General features: G+C 39.1%; 1 pseudogene; it reads left to right on the top strand.

Annotated features, from left to right (window-relative positions):
- The first annotated feature begins 601 nt into the window (after positions 1–601).
- On the top strand, positions 602–698 carry LOC130033715 (uncharacterized; annotated as a pseudogene).
- Positions 699–6925: the final 6227 nt, after the last annotated feature.

The following is a 6925-nucleotide window of genomic DNA, read 5'->3' as shown; positions in this document are numbered from 1 at the left end:
GTGTCATGACTGAGAATCACTATCATTAGATATGAAACTCACTATACATAAAGATGCACACAGGCTGCTTTGAGTCATCTGTGTTGTTAATGTGTGTTGGCCATTAAACTTCACTGAGACCCTTTATTCTGTCCTTTACAGGAGCCTCATAAGTGTCAACTTCCATTCAAGTTGAACTTATAATAATGTGGAATGAAATCATCAATATGATCCTCACCTCTTCCTTCAGGAGAAAAATCCTACTTATATTCAAGGTGGTCAAAGTGCAGACAACACCATCCACCTTTTCCTGGAGATGTACACGGGACTGAGGTGAGAACAGCAAAAGGCTCTAGTTTAATGGTCTTAATGAAGGTTTCAGGGAAGTGCATTAAACAGAACTCATATAACATCTTCCAAAGGAATTATTTTGTAAAACTGATGCCTTGATTATGGTAAAAGATAATATGGTAAAAACCATATTTTTCTTTCTGGGACATTAAAGTTCTAAATCTATCAAGCTGCTTTGAAATACTTTCTTTGATTAGGTACCACTGTCTGCCATAGGGTAAGTAAGGACAACACTCAAATTAATCAGAACAGAAAAAATAACTCCTACTAGGTTTGGTTACACATATACTAAAATTGAAATGATACAATGATGAGCATGGTCCTTGCACAGAGATGACATGCAAACTTGTAAAGAGTTCCATATTTTTGTTGCAAGAAGAACTAACATGGCTACTTTAAGCTAAGGCAATTCCCACAAGTACAAAAATTCTACATAAAGATAGCACAAATCCCCATAACAACAATCTCTCTCAATGTCTATGGACTAAATGTGCCAATTCAGAGGCACAGAATAGGAAGATGAATTAGAACACTGAACCCAACATTCTGATACCTGCAAGAAACATATCTGAGCAATCAAAGCAACCATGGGCTAAAAGTAAAAGGCTGGAAAACAAGTATTCAAGAAAAGAACACCTCCACAAAGCTGGAGTAGCCATACTAGTATCAGACCACATGGACTTCAGGCTAAAGGTTATAAGAGACAGTGAATGTCATTTCTGCATGATCATGGGATCTTTACATCAGAAAGAACTCACCCTCCTCAATGTAGATGCTCAATGACAGACCAGCAAAATACTTAAAAACAACTTCTAATAGACTTATAGAAAAACATTGATAGCAAAACAGTACTAGGTGGAGATTTCAACACTACTTTGTCACTTCTCAATAGATCAAACAGAATAAATCTCAGCAAGGAAATATTTTACTTAAGTGAAGGAATGAACAACCGTTGGCTTAGAGAAGAAATCAAAGAGGAAATAAAAAGGTTCCAGAAACAAATGAGAATGAGGACGCGAGCTACCAGAACTTGTGGGACACAGCAAAAGCAGTGTTAAGAGGAAAGATTATACCTCTGCCAGAATTTATCAGGAAGAAAGAAAGGGCCTACATGAATAAATTAGAGCTCAAGATTTTGGAAAATGACCAACAAAAGGAGTGCAAACTAGGCTGGAGCAAGGAAATAATAAAATTTATAGTAGAAATCAATGAGCTAGAAACCCAAAATACAATCCAGAAGACCAATAAAAGCAAAAGCTGTTTCTTTGAGAAAATAAACAAGATCAATAAACCTCTAGAAGCCTCTCAAAGAAACAGAAAGAATTCTAATAAATCGAATCAGAAATGCAAAGGGGGGTATCCTAATAGAAACTACAGAAATCCATAGGATCATCAGAGATCATTTTGAGAATCTTTGCAGCAGGAAATGAGAGAATCTTTAACAAATTGATAAATTAATGGATTCCAATTACCTCCCAAGGCTGAACCAAGAAGATTTGGAATACTTGAACCTATCACTACCAAGGAAATTGAAATGATGGTCAAAATATCCCCCCAAACAGAATCCTTGGCCCAGATGGATTCAATAGTGAAATATTTCAATCCTTTAAAGAGGAACTGCTGACAACATTTTTAAGATTTTCCAGGAAATTGAAGAAACAGAAATGCTCCCAAATAGCTTCTATGAGGCAAAGATCACCCTAATACTCAAAGCAGACAGAGACACCACAAAAAATGAAAATTACAGACCTATTTCCTTGATGAATACAGATACACAGATTCTAAAGAAAATACCAGCAAAGAGAATCCAGAAACTCAACAAAATATCACACACTATGACCAAGTAGGTTTATCTTGGGGATGCAAGGATGGCTTAACATTCTCTAGTCAATCAACAGAATACACCATCTCAATAAAATAAAGATAAAAGTCATATCATCATATCGATAGATGTAGATAAAGCATTTGATGAGATCCAGCACCCATTCATGGTGAAAAACTCTCAAGAAAATGGGAGTTGAAAGTACTTTCTTCAATCTAGTCAAAGCAAACTACCACAAACCCACAGCAAGCATTATTCTCAACGGGGAGAAAACTAAAGGTTTGGAGCAGAAATCAATGAGCTAGAATCCCAGAATACAATTAGGCACAAAAGAAGTTACCCACTCTCACCACACCTATTCAACATAGTACTTGAAGTACTTGCCATAGGATTTCGGTAAAAAGAAAAGATATCAAGGGCATCCATATAAAAAAGGAAGAACTCAAGCTTTTACTATTTGGAGATAACATGATACTATACTTGGAAAATCCCAAAGAACCTACAAAAAAGCTCCTGGGAACAATAGATTTGTTTACTAAAGTAGCATATTACACAATCAATATCCGGTAGTCCATGGCTTTCCCATATATTTCAAATGAAAGAGAAGAAAAGAGATAGAGAAAAACAATCCCATTCACAATAATACCTCAGAAAATCGAGTATATTATATTAGAATCAACTAAAATGTTAAGGAACTACACTTTGGTACTATTGCGGCAACATGGGAAGATGCCATTGTTGACAACATTGACGAGGAATACGAACCACTGGTTCAGCACCTCCATGAATGTGTGAGGAAAGCCAAGAGAGAGATAGCCACAAAAAATGGCCTATCTTCGAAAACTCTTGAGCTAATTTGCCAGCATGGTTTGGCGCATGCCTCAGGCAACCGCAAGCTAACATCCGAGCTCGCAAAGCAGTGCAGAGATGCGATCAAGGAAGACCTCAAAGAGAGAAGAGCAGAAGTACTGGTAGATGCGGCAGAAGCCAGGAAAAGTATTCGTAACGCCCGCCTGTCCTTCGCCAACTATAAGACCAAGATGACTGCCCTCCGACGTCCTGATGGATCCATCACATCCTCCAGAACGGCAATGGAGAAGATTACCATGACTTCTACTCAAATCTCTTCGATAACCATGTCCACTTGCCGACATACCAAATTACACAGGATGGATATGTCCTTCCCAAAGTTCTCCCTTCCGAAATCCGACACGCCATTTCGTTGGTAAAGAAACCAACAGCACCCTGCCCAGTCAAGGTCAGACCTGAACACCTGAAGAACCTGCCGTCAGTACTCATCAATACACTGGCTCGGCTCTTCACTCGCTACCTGTCTGAATGCAAGTTTCCGTCTCAATGGAAAACCAGCAGGACCGTACTACTGTTCAAGACGGGAGACATCCATGACATTGGCAACTATCGCCCGATCTGCCTATTGTCTGTCATCTACAAGTTGTTCACTCGAGTCATCCTAAATAGGATTGGCAGAACACTAGATGAAGGACAACCATACGAGTAAGCAGGGTTCCGCAAAGGATTTAGCACCATCGACCATATCCACGCGATAACCAAGCTCATTGAGGTTTCTCTGGAGTTCAAGATGCCACTGTTTAATGTTCATTGATTTAAACAAGGCCTTTGATTCTGTTGAGACGGAAGTGGTCATTGAAGCCCTAGCCAATCAGGGCATTCAAGACCAGTACATCAGGATCCTCCGTGAGCTGTATTACAGATTCACTAGCAGGATCTCACCATTCTACAAAGAAGTGATCGTTGATGTCAAGAGAGGGGTGCGGCAGGGTGATACCATTTCACCAAAACTCTTCAGTGCCACCCTCGAGAACATCATGCGACGACTGGAATGGGACGTAATGGGACTGAAGATAGATGCTCGGCAACTACACCACCTCCACTTTGCTGATGACATTATTTTAATAACACCAAACATCAGCCAAGCAGCACAAATGCTGGCCGACTTTGACCGTGAGTGTGGAAAGGTAGGACTACAGCTGAATCTTACGAAGACAATGTTTATGCGAAACAGCCTTGTTCCTGATGCCCCATTCGCTCTCAATGGAATGACTGTCTCCGAATGCAACCGCTATGTGTACCTAAGTCGAGAGGTCAACATGACAAATGACCTGGCACCCGAGCTGTGCAGGAGGAAGACAGCGGCTTGGAATGCCTTCAAAAACGTCGAAGAAATAGCTAAGAGGAAGAAGAACCTCCGGCTCCGGGCACATCTATTTGATTCCACTGTTCTTCCTGCATTAACATATGCCTCAGAGACCTGGGCCCTACGCAAACAAGATGAGAATGGTATTCAGGTCTCCCAAAGAAGAATAGAAAGAGCTATGCTTGGAATATCAGGTTTCACTCAAATGAGAGAGATAATCCGGAGTTCTGACATCTTTCGCCGATCAAGAATCAGGGACGCTGTCTCTTATGCCAAGTTGTCGAAAATTGGATGGGCTGGTCACGTAATGAGATTTAAAGACGACCGCTGGACTAGAGCTGTTACTGACTGGATTCCCGGGGATGTCAAAAGACCGCGTGGCCGCCCACCTTCCAGATGGTCAGACTTCTTCGTCAAGATCATGAACGATCGGTTTGAGGCCCTTCATGTTCCCGGTTCGAACAGATGCCATTGGGCTACACTAGCACGCGACAGGGACAAATGGAGATGTTACTGGCGCCCGCTCGAGCAAATCGACGACTAAGGGGAAGTTAAGTGATAAGTGATAAAATTTTAAGGAACTATACAAAAAAAAACCCTAAAAACTCTACTTCACGAAATAAGAGAGTATATGAGGAAATGGAATCACATCCCATGCTCATGGATTGAGAGGATTAACACTGTCAAAATGGCAATACACACCAAAGCTCTATAAAGATTTACTGCACTTCCTATAAGGATAGCCATAACATTTTTCAAAGAAATAGATTAAATACTCTTGAAACTCATACACAACAATAAACTCCCATGAAAAGCTAAAGCAATATTTGTTAAAAAGAAGAAGGGAACAGCTTCCCCAACTTGCAACCCTACTACAAAGTCGTAGTAATCAAAATATCATGATATTCAGATAAAGACAGGCCTCACATCAATGGAATATAGTCAAATATCCTGACGCTGGCCCTCAGATTATTATTACCTAATCTTTCATAAAGGCTCAAGAAATATAAAGTTGAGCAAGGAAGTCTCTTCAACAAGTGGTGCTGGGAAACCTGGACAGCAACAGGCAAAAAAAAAAAAAAAATTGAACTCAGACCTCTTTATAGTGCCAGGCACAAAGTCAGATCAAATGTATTAAAAACCTCAATATCATACCTAATTTCTTTTTTTTTTATTTAAACTTTATTTCATTGAGTTTTTTCACTATGTCCCACCACTGTTTTCGGGCCATGTGGGTTTCATCAGAAAAATCAGCTGTAAATTTTAAGGATGCTCCTTTGTAAGAGATTTCTTTCTTTGATCTTGTTGCTTTCAGAATTTTGTCTCTGTCTAAGGTTTTGGTCATTTTGATCAGGATGTGTTGTGGGGTATTTTTATTTGGATTTCCTCTAGCTGGTACCCTTGGGGCCTCCTGAATGTGGTCACAAGTTTTCTTCAGCTCTGGAAAAGTTATAGAAACAAGAGATGACTTAATAGAATACACATCTTGAGAGAAAAGACTGAAAAGTCATATTGCTTCAGGTGTGCAAACAAGGAGAGATGAACTGCTACTATAAATGATAAAACAGAGAAGTATATACCCTCACCCTCAAGAACATAAGAACTTTGCTGCTATATCATCCTCACATAAACTCTGGTTATTTAATATATCTAATCACTTTTCCCATGACAAGAATTTTTTAACCTCAACATTGATCCTAATCTTTTTAAATTTTTTTTTGTTCTTGTTGTTTTTATTTATATATTTATTTTTTTATTTTTTTAAATTGAGTCACCAATGAGATACAGATACAAAGCTATTCCTAATCAGGTTTCAGTCATACAATAATCCAACACCCATCCCTCTCCCAGTGCCCATTTTCCACGACCAATGGCCCCAGTTTCCCTCCTGTCAACTTCCCCAACCTACCTCTAGGCTCTGTGGCAGACATTTTCTTTCCATCCCCCCTCTGTCTCTCTCTCTCTCTTTATGTCTCTCTCTCTCTCTCTCTCTCTCTTTCTCTTCCTTTCACACTCTCACGTTTTCGCTTTTTCCAGACAAATACTTCAAAGACTTATTCCCCTCCTACATCTCATGTGAACTATCTTATAAGGAGCATGATGTCAAGTTCCTTCCTTGTCAAGTATACAAGAATGGAACTCTACTGTGGAGGGAATGTTTGCTTCCTACGAATTCCAAAAGCAAAGAAAAAATATATAACAGTGATATATTGAAACTGGCTCCAGTTTAGAGATAGATTCTCAAAGTAGCACCTTTGCAGAATGGATCTTGTACATAAACTTAGATATGTACCATTTTCATCAACTTGGTCTCTAAAGGACTGATACAGGCATTTATTAGGATAGGGTCTGATATAGTATCACGGGGGTGAAGAGTAATAGAAACTTTCTGGTGGTGCTATGAGGTAACTTTATACCAAGACTATAAATGTTAATACCATTTTAAATATATGACCTTACCTATAATAAATTTTTTAAAGAAAAAGAATATCAAACATACCATCACTATCACCTATAATTCCAATGCCACCACTATCACTTGAATTTCAAGCTATCTCCAAAGATAAAAATTTCAAAACAACTTTATTATAAGCACA

The sequence above is a fragment of the Sorex fumeus genome, unplaced genomic scaffold (assembly GCF_029834395.1).
Source record: "Sorex fumeus unplaced genomic scaffold, SorFum_2.1 ptg000054l, whole genome shotgun sequence".
In the NCBI taxonomy this organism is placed as follows: Eukaryota; Metazoa; Chordata; class Mammalia; order Eulipotyphla; family Soricidae; genus Sorex; species Sorex fumeus.
The sequence above is the reverse complement of the archived record's forward strand: the minus strand, read 5'-3'. Positions and strand labels throughout refer to the sequence as shown.